The sequence below is a fragment of the Palaemon carinicauda genome, chromosome 3 (assembly GCF_036898095.1).
Source record: "Palaemon carinicauda isolate YSFRI2023 chromosome 3, ASM3689809v2, whole genome shotgun sequence".
In the NCBI taxonomy this organism is placed as follows: domain Eukaryota; kingdom Metazoa; phylum Arthropoda; class Malacostraca; order Decapoda; family Palaemonidae; genus Palaemon; species Palaemon carinicauda.
The window spans coordinates 121,194,897-121,206,462 of NC_090727.1; the positions used below are offsets into that span (position 1 = coordinate 121,194,897).

Sequence of the window (11,566 nt, forward strand, 5' to 3'; positions counted from 1 at the left end):
TGGGAGACGAGGATAATTAGGGAGTTTAATTAGTTTCTTTTCAACGGTTTTTAATGAAACAAAGAAAATCTTCACAAAGAATACCGAGCACGATTATTTGAATAGTTACTACAGTAATGCAATTTCTCTGGAATTTTTGAAAGTCACATTATTATTATTATTATTATTATTATTATTATTATTATTATTATTATTATTATTATTATTATTAATAGCCAAGCTACAACCCTAGTTGGAAAAACAAGATGCTATAATCCCAAGGGCTCCAACAGGGAAGAATAGTCCAGTGAGGAAAGGAAATAAGGAAATAAATGAATGATAATAAATTAACAATATATCATTCTAAAAACAGTAACAGCGTCAAAATAGATATGTCCAATATAAACTATTAACAACGTCAAAAACAGATATATCATATATAAACAATAAAAATACTCATGTCAGCTTGGTCAACATAAAATCATTTGCTCCAACTTTGATTTTTTTAAGTTCTATTGATTCAACTACCTGATTAGGAAGATCATTCCACAACTAGGTAACACCTGGAATAAACCTTCTAGAATACTGTGTAGTATTGAGCCTCATAATGGAGAAGGCGTGGCTATTAGAATTAAATCTGGCAAGTGCTCATTCTGATTACATAAAAAGTTACAAAGTTATTTTGTCCACTAAGGGTCTGACAATGGGGAGGAATACAGAAGGGGATCGTAAGGATGGTATCAGGATAAGACTACATTCTAAATGTTACAAAATTCGATAAGGCCAGGATCGGCCTATTCCGGCTGAACTTTTGTCTCCGTTTCAATCTTCTTAAGCTTGACCTGGGGTGTGTGGCACCCAGGGGATCCGTCTCTGTTGGGGCACTTGGCTGCTGTTGTATAACAGCCACAGTTGCTATGTTCGCCAGTGTGTCCTCTTTGCTGCAGGCCCTGTGGGAAAGAGATTTGACTCAACAATATGACAAATCATCCAAAAATGGAGCCAACCGGATACAGCTATTGGCTAATGTTTATTTAGTAACTCAGAATCTAAGTTACAAAGCAATGTCTTTGTGGATGCAGTAGTCTCGTTTTCATTTGTTCTATTACCCAAATATTTTGACTTGCACAAATATTTCTTGTCTTGTGATATCTCTCATATTCTCAAAAGTGATGAATGAAGCTTTTTGGTCAGCAAACACTAATGTATTCGATACATACTGGAAAATATCCATTAATGATGTTAAACGAGAAGGGAGGTAAACCACAACTGGAGTTATTCAGTTGAAAAATATTACATGTGTTGTGTAATGGACCAAGTTTTGCCCACCCAATTAAAACAAGAAAGTTCAAATTGTCGCAAGAATAGAGATCAAAGCTTGTCCAAGTACTCTGCTCCATAGAAAAAGAAGCAGACGACACTGGTGTACTTGTGATCTCACTTGCCTTAGATAGTGACGTAAATGCAGTAATGTATCACAGGTGGGACCCAAGCTAAGATGGAATACACTGATGTCAAGAAAATGGCAGTCTTCCGTCTATATTGCATCACTATATATTCATGCATTTACTGGATGTGATAGTGGTGGTGCATTAGCTGGTCGTGGAAGATTCTATGCACTGAATATATTGAAAAGGGATGTTGATGCACATGGCATTTTCAAACTAATAGGAAGAGAATGACTGTATCTGAGGAACTATAAGGTAAATTAGAAGCATTTACCTGCTAAATGTATGCTGCAAACACAAACATAGTGTGAATGATCTTTGCTATCACCTCTTTGATGCAAAAAAAAAAAAAAAAAAGCTCAGATCGATCCCCACCAGCTTCCAATCTATTCAAGTGCCCTTCAGAAGCACACTTTAAGAGACAACTACCAAGCTGCAAATTGAGAAGTCTTGAAACTCTGCTAACTATCCACTCACCTCTTAATCATGGATGGAATCTTATCTCAAGAGAGGGCAACAAGGAAGAGTTGACGATCGACAGGTCAGATGGAACACCGGCACCAAAAGCAGTTATGTTGCTTATCCCATGTAACTGCTTTAGGTCATGCCGACTATTGAAGTGTACTTGCGTGGCCAACTATCTAAAGTGTTCTAAATTGTGCTGATTGAAAACCAGCTACAATGAGCTACCCCATGATGATGAAGAGCTACTAATTATGGGTGTAGATGTGAACGGCAATGATGAGTTGTACTTTGAATGAATATTAGCCTTAAAAATAAAGTTCGAAACTATTTCAGTTGGTTTCGAGAATTCAATGTTAACATAATATTAGCTTCAAGATTTATAATTTTCATATAACTCTGCTGATGTTGCTTTTGGCAATGATGATGGTGATGGAAAGGATGATGGAAGTGAGGATTATGGTGATGTGTTTGTGGGTCATGTAGTATATATCTATGCTAATGTATATGTTGATTGTGACAAAGTACAATATGATTATGATGATGATGATGATCTCGATGATTGCAGTGTTGATGATGATGATCTCAATTATTGCAATGTTGATGATGGTTGGTAACGATGATAATTGTGGAGCTTATTCCTTGAAACAAAATAAAGTTATATGTGCTATGAATGCTTGATTGCAGATATATTACCAGTTTATGTTATTTGCAGCATGTTCCTTAATTATGGTCCAATATGAATAAGTGATGTACCAAAAGAAAGCTGAAATACTGTTCTGCATGATAGAATATAGCTGATAAACTTTATAGAATTAAATAACAATCAAAAACAATTATAGCTATAAATTTTAGGGCTTTTGTCATGTGTAATTTGATCTTTTCAGGTTGCCCTCCCAGAAAGCACTTTAACTCTTCTTATTTTTAATGGATTTTTACCCTATAACTTGTTTGGTAATTCAGAGATACCAAGCTTTTATTTGGAATCACAAATATACAGTGGAAGGTGATTACATTCCAATTACAGGAAGTGAAGACTTTTGATAAAGTTAGGTTTTTTTCTGATTTAACCCATTTGGAGCAGCGGTGGCCGACCGGTGGTCCGCGGACCCCTGGTGGTCCATTACGAAAATTTTGGTGGCTTGCAGGAAAATTTGGATATTTCAGTTTGCGTTTTCTTAATCCTCTTCAGGAAACCCTGATACAAATTTAACAGAAGACAGAGAATCCAGTGTTGCAAATTTAGCATTTTAGGCAGATTTAACATTAGAAATTTAATCCAGCTTTTACCAGAAAAGAACAGAATTAATTAACTAAGAGTACTATTATTTAGAATAAATTAAACTTTATAAATAATTTTTTCCTGATGTAGTGTAGGCTTACATATAACGGAACATACTCTTATCTGTTTCATAACCGTATGCAACACAGTTACCTACATTCCCTGCTTCAGCAGGAGCCAGGCAACAGTTATATGTGAAACTTATCAAACACGATGGGAAACTGTTTGTCAAATTACCAATTCTTCCTTTATGTTTTGTCTTTCAGATTCAAATAAAATAGAATATAATAGACCCATAATTAGTAAGGAAAAGCAAGCAAACATTTTGTATTTTTGTAGTAAAATCAAAGATAGAATAACTATTGATAATATTAATACTTCAATTAACCGTGACCTAATCAATGAATCAGAGCATCCATATTCCTCGTAAAGTACCTTTAGAAAAATCATTGGAACTGGAGTTGAAAAGAAATGACGAAACTTCGATTTATTTAAGATCCTGTTATTGTGTGTTCTGAAAGTCCTTTGCAATCAAAACTCTTTTCAAAGAATGCATTAAAATATGCAAAACAAAGTAGGTGCTTTAAAAGAATGGTTGCTGAGGACATCATTGTTAAAAGCTTCTTGTCTGATAGCACTTCATTCAACAGCAATTACAGTCATCGACATAATATTTGGGTTGTTGTAACACAAAGGAAGCCCCCAGGTATGGCAATTTGCGGATGATAGATCCGTTTCTAGCAACCATTAAAAATAACATTAAACATTTAAGCGTTAATGAAAAAGAAATCCTCATCGATCTAATATAGTCTCAAAAATCTAAATTCCAGTCGTCCTTATCAATACTTCAATTTTGGCTCTCCATAAAATGTGAAAACTCTTTACTCAGTGAAAGCCAAGGAATTTTTTATCAAATTTTTAACAACATATTTGTGTGAAAAGATATTCATATCTGTCACAGCAATTAAGACTCGCTACCGATCTCGGAATGACATAAAATTTTGCAGTAACGTAATTGAAGCTTACTTCAAATAAGAATTAGTAAATATCTCACTAGAATTGTGTAATAAACTTGAAATTGTAATTTTTTGTTAATAATTAAACTTGAACTTTATATGAAATACTTGCATTTGATATTAATGCATCAAGAGTTCTCTGTTTGTTATTACCTTCGCCAACTTCTTTGCGGCGAAGGTTATATTTTGATAGGCGTACGTTTGTATGTCTGTGTTGATGGTTGTGATTTGCATAATTCGAAAACTATTTGACCGAATCTCATGAAATTTTGTGGGATGATTGCCATGATCGAAGGACATTTTGATGATATTTAGGGAGTGATTGGGTCAAAAGTCAAGGTCGATGTCACGAAATGGTAAAAAACGAATCACGAAGCTCAAAAACTATTTGACCTAATCTCATAAAATTTGGTGGGAAGACTGGCCTTGATCCAAGGACAATTCACGTAGATTTGGGAGGGATTGTGTTCAAAGGTCATAGTGAAAGTCTCGAAAAGGTAAAAAAAAATGTCTTTCTGCTACATCGTGGTCCGTTATCCGATTTTCGTAAAACTAGTGCCAAAATGTGCATAATTCAATTGCCTATCTTGTGATGTACAACATGATATAGTGATGCCATTACTCTTGTTTGTGTATTTATTTGTTTGCATGTCTATCTGTGTGTTTGTGATTCGCATAACTCAAAAACTATTTAACTGAATCTCATGAAATTTGGTGTAATGCTTGGTCATGATCCAAGGATAATTGGATTAGATTTAGTGAGTGATTGGGTTTAAAGATAATGCAATGGCCAATTTTCACCTGATTTGCATGAAACTAGTGCCAGTTTTACAGTTTTAACATATTGATAAATTTGCAATAGCAATACGCCCTTTCTTATGGACACTTCATATTCCAATTCAAAATGCTGCGCTATAATTTCCAAGTCTTCCCTATTCAACTCTGCAAAACTCTCTTGCCAACCCTCTCGGCTAAGGAGTTCTAATACATTAACAACCATAATGACCACTATTATTCACACAGAATACTAAATTTACACAAGACAACTACGAGGAGGTGAAAATATGCTGCCTGAAAAATAACCCCAAGAATTACCTATGCACATACACCGGTGAATACTTAGGAACGACAGATCCTGTCACAGTCGCCACTTGTGATGGCTAGCTTGACCACCCTACAAAACACTAAACTTTTTTTCAAATAGTATTCACCAAAATACCATACTAAGTCCACAAAAGGTGGAATAGTATCCAACTTCAATAAGAGTGCAAAGTCAATTCAAGGGGACAAAATATACTTAATTTTAATACACAATTTTCAGACAGAAATAACACCGGAACCTCAACAATACAATAATGTATTTCAAAGGCGGTAAATTGACGTGCAATATTATTTCAACGTAGATATATCAGAAGGATATCATTATCTAAATTCACTTATGGACAAATTGTACTACACTCCACAATTTTTTTTTTGTGGGGGGGCGATAATGAATATATTTAATTACAAACTATGGTCATCCGAAAGTGTTATATGCAACACCTAAAATGTTGTTTTTACATATCTAAATTTGAAAAGTATCTTTGACTCTTTGTCATTCCTTTTTTTTGCTAATACTAATTTTTATCAATTTCATCCTGCTAGTTTTTTCTTTTTTGTTACAGATGGGATACTGGGAGGATCCTACTAACATGACCAGTAGCAGTATGCCCTCAACAAACCCCTAGGGGAACTACACCGTAGTTGACACGGTGCCCCATGACCTCCTTTATATGGTTGATACCCACTGATACCAGTTTCCTCCTATGAACCCTCTTTGGTATAATCTGATCGCATTTTGGATGGTCGTCACAAGCACCCATGCTATTGGCGGTAACTTCGTTGTCATCTGGGTCTTCATGTGCACCAAGTCTCTCCGATCTCCTGCTAATATGTACGTCGTGAATTTGGCTTTTATCGACTTTGGAATGATGTTTTGCATGTGCCCACCAATTCTAGTCAACTGCTATTATCAGATGTGGGCTTTCAGCGATATCGCCTGCCACAAGTAAGGAATGTTGGGTTCTGTCTTCGGAACTGCATCTATTTGGTCGATGGTCTTTATCACTTTGGATCATTACAATGTCATCGTGAAGGGTCTTTCAGGACAGCCATTGACTGCCAATGGTGCTTTACTGCGAATTTTCATTGTATGGGCACAAACACTATTTTGGGGTGTTCTTCCTCTCTTTAGTTTTTGCAGGTATGTTTCTGAAGGCAACATGACCGCCTGCGGTACTGATTACCTCTCTGAAGATATTTATAGTCAAGTATACCTGTATCTTTATGCCACAGATTGCTACATCTTTTCTCTATTCTTCATTATCTTTTGCTATACATTCATCATGAAAGCTGTTTTCAACCATGAAAAACAAATGTGGGAACAAGCAAAAAAAATGGGTGTAAAGACCCTGAGAAATGACCCAGAAGCTAAAAAGACTTCAAACGAATGCCGTCTTGCGAAGGTTGCCCTAACGACTGTGTCCCTATGGTTTATTGCGTGGACTCCTTACTTTGTCATCAATATGGCCAGTCTTTTGTACAAGCCTATGGTCACTCCACTGTTTTCCATTTGGGGTTCAGTGTTTGCTAAGGCCAATGCAGTGTACAACCCTATTGTTTATGCTATCAGTCATCCCAAATACAGAGCCGCTATGGAAAAGAAGATTCCATGCCTCTCATGTGCTACTGAAAGAGATGAGGATGCCAGCAAAGCCTCTGATGCCACGACAGTTGCATTTACCAATGAAAAGGAATATAAATCACCAGGAAACACACCATTCAGAAGCATTTAACTGTTTTATAATGATATGACGACGAAGAACTCATTGTCCCATTTCCGAAGCCAAGACGATGGCAACGATCAATTTAGATATTCAGATTTTATTATTTTTCTTTTCATGAATACCTTAATAAATCCTTTGCATTAAGAAAGAATCAAAACATCTGTTTGATTTTCCTTATCTGACTTTTGATTTGAGAGCGAAAGATTATAGATAATACGAATACAAGACGAGTCATATGATGATTAAGTTAAAAAAAGTATAATGAAAATCGTAGAAAAATCTTGTATTTTTTTGTGAATATAACAGTCCTCCTTATGTATGTCTATTGTCAAACTGTATGATTTAACCAAGATATTTTTACAACGATGTTTCAATTCTAAGTAATTCTTAATGTTTTGAAATCAGATTGAAAGTGCCTACACACGTATGTGTTTGTATATAGTGTATATATGTGAATATATATGGACATACTTGCACTGTCATATATATATATATATATATATATATATATATATATATATATATATATATATATATATATATATATATACTGTGTGTATATATATATATATATATATATATATATATATATATATACACGTATATATATTTATACACGTATATATATTTATACATATGCATGTATATATATATATATATATATATATATATATATATATATATGTTTATATATGTATATATGTATGTATGTATATATACACATGTATATATATGTATATATATGTGCATATATATATTCATATATATGTATATACATATGTATATATATGTATATACATACACATGTATATATATGTTTATATATACATATGTATATATATATATATATGTATATATACACAGTATATATATATATATATATATATGTATATATATATATATATATATATATATATATATATATATATATATATATATATACAATATATATCATTGTATGGAAACTGAACCCTGCAGCATACAATTTCAATACCCTGTCTAGAAATAGGAACTTGCTTGTTACAAGAAAAGCTGAAAGAGATAAATTGGGATATAACAGGATTGAGTAAACTTAGATGAACTGGAAGTCTTATATAGAATTAAGATAGGGCCATACATTTTGTTTCATATGACATGAAAGTAACAAAGGAAATTAATTTGGTTCTCTTATTAATAAAAATCCTGCATGAAACAGAAGTATTTTGTAGTATTAGTGATAGAATTGCAGGACTGAATATCAAACTGAATATGAAGTATAATTTAAAGATCATTCAAACTTATGCACCAAGAACATCCCATATAGAGGAAAAAACGTAAAAGTTTTATGAATAATTGAAGATATTTTTGACGAAAAATAACAACGTAGGACGCAATTTATATTTGTTTTGGGTGATGTCAATGCTAAGATTGGTCAAACGAAGAGAGGAAAATCAGCAGTAGGTATACTGGGAGTATCCGCAAGAAGGAAAGGAATATAGAAAATTTACATGGATAAGCCCAAATAGAGAAATGAACAAAGAAACAGATTTTATCATCAATGATAAAGTTAATATATTTGTAGGTATAGCAGTGTTAAAAGATATAAAGTCAAGAACAATTGCATAGTGAGAAGTTAAATTTGTCTGTATGTTAGAAAATAACGAAAATAAACACTACTGTAATTAGAGAAAAATCTAATGAGTCTAGTTTAGCAATACAAAATAGGTACTTCCAGCTACATGATGAAATGGAATGAAGTAAAAAAGAAATGAATAGTAATTTACCAAAGCTCGTGTTAGAATGAGCTCATGAGATATATGGAAAAGTTCCCTAACAAGATCAAGGAAAACTTAGAAAACATCAAAAACCTAATAAATAAAAGATTGGAAATGAGGGAAAAATCCAAGAGAGATGAAATAAAGTTGGTATAACTATCGAAAATAATAAATAAACTAAAACCCCATGACATCCCTGAACATAATTCGACTTAAATTGAATCAAATTGATAAAAAGAAGACTTGAAACATGACACCGACAAATATTCGCTTTAAAGGATGAAAATAGAAATATCAACAAAAGCGATGAAATGATAAGAATTACAGATGATGTCTATACGATGATATACAACAGTGATATATCAAAATTTTGATGCTAGAAATATTGAAACACCGAAAGTAACATTATTAAAAGTAAAGAAAGCATTAAAAGTTATGAAAAGGGGAAAAGGAGTAAGAGAAGATGGGCTAACAAACGATTAGATAATAAATAGGCGAGATTTCATAGCAGGAAAACCTGCTGAATTTTAGACATAATGTCTTTCAGAATTCTCTATACTGTGGCGGGATGTTGCAAGAACAAGCCCCACACCCTGAATCACACCTACTGACAATGGTCCCACAACACAAATTTTCCCCTTACTTTATCAACTGGACTCTTGGACAGAAGGAAAATTTAAACAATACATATCCTTAAAACTATGTTTCTTAAACTAAAATAAATGAAACTATCGGCAATCAAAATAAACACTTAAAACTAATAAAAACTTAACACTATATATATATATATATATATATATATATATATATATATATATATATATATATATATATATGTATATATATATAAGAGCCAAAACACCATTCTTATAACCCCCCAGAAAACCCTAATAAACCTAAAATTAAACGTCACACCAACACCAATATTTGTTTATGTGTGGACCACTTTTTCCACACAAGGGCCAACAGTCATTAAAAGCCCAAACCCACAACTTTGCAGCAACCTTATCACTGTTAAATATTAGTACACATATGTATTAGTTTGTTTGGGTTGTGCGCGTTATCCTCATCATCATCATCCTTATCATCATCGTCGTCAATCGAAATACAAAAGCACAATCAAATCCGGTTCTTGAACACAATCCAGGTCATCTACAGTCGGTCAATCCACAAGAGCAGTCTAAATATAATCGATTACAGGCCAGGTCAGCAACTAAAGATAGTCATTCATATCAATTTAATTTCTCCAAAGGAGGAATCACGGCGGTTGAAATAATCAAAACACTTCCAACGCTGGTAAGAAAAATATAATAATAAATCCAGCACTCACTACTGCCTCTTGCTGCAGTCAAATCAAAAAAGCATTCGCTCCGAAACATTCACCACTGTCGTAACCTAACTAATGTAAACAAACAACCTCTAATACACCGACAGTCTTTCCCACTACAAACCAGAGTTATTCTTTTAACCCTGCTACAAACAATCATTCGCTAACTACCACTTGTTCTTCGGCGCGCACCGCGGACACACAAACACACATACTCACACACACATACACACACACAAACACGCACACAAACACACTCTCTCTCGCGCACGCGCGATTTAGCAATACTAAAGCAAATTGAATCTCTCTCTCTCTCTCTCTCTCTCTCTCTCTCTCTCTCTCTCTCTCTCTCTGGATTTGGCAAAAGAAAATAAACAAAAAATAAAAAAAAATTAATCCTCCACATTCCCCCCCCCCCCCTTACTTTGCCAAATCCTACTACATTCTCCCACAACCACTTACATTATTTTTTTCATAACCCAGTCGCAGTCGGGAACAGGACCTCTGCTCCGAGTAACTGTGCCTCCATATACTCTCTCATTCACTTCTTCCTTATCACAATCATTCGCTACATTAACACTATTCCTATCTAAATCCCTATCATCTAATATATTATGTACAATCATAACTACCTCGTTCTCATCTGGCCCTAAAATTACACTCATTTCTGTAAACTGTTCATCCATTTCATCAAAAACATTCTCAACTTTAGCAAAAGATTCATTCATACTACTAATCATTCTCCTATCTCTCACTCTCGCATTCGTCATCCTTTCTTTTACATCACCTAAGGAAAAGTCACACACACTATAGGTATCATTCATACTCAGCCATGATTCATCTGTATTAACGCATTTATCTTCCATACACACATGTACATTTACACTCTTGTCATACTTATTACTATTCTCACTTTTACTTATAAAATTTCTCCTTCTTTCATCCTAACTTGAAGCTCTCGTATTCTTCCTTTTCATATATTCTACTAACACCAACTGTTTACCTTCTAGACCTAATTCCTCATACATATTAGGTTCACACTTGTTCCTTTTCAACCATTTACTCATCCCATTCTCTTGGATATACTCAGGTACCTCCTTCCATTTACACAACTGGTTGTGGTGTGCCCTAACTATTTCCTCACTACCATCCACACACAACTTACCCAAAACATAACTTAATCCACTCGAACCAACTTCTAACACCTCATAGGAACCTTCAAATTTATCACGCACCTTATTTACATTCATTCTACCCTTTTCAATTACTTCTTTCATCACTCTCTCACCAACAAAGCTTTCAAACCTCTTATTTGCTTTCCTCCACACATCTCTATCATCCTCCGACACACCCAACCTCGGTCTTATTATCTTTTCAAAATTTAACACAAACTTACATGGAGACATACCCGTACTCTTATGCACTGTTGCATTGTAAGCCGACAACGCTCTACCAACATACAAATCCCAATCA

General features: G+C 34.0%; 1 pseudogene; it reads left to right on the forward strand.

The window, feature by feature from the left end:
- Nucleotides 1-5,851: 5,851 nt before the first annotated feature.
- On the forward strand, nt 5,852-7,021 carry LOC137633821 (rhodopsin-like; annotated as a pseudogene).
- Nucleotides 7,022-11,566: the final 4,545 nt, after the last annotated feature.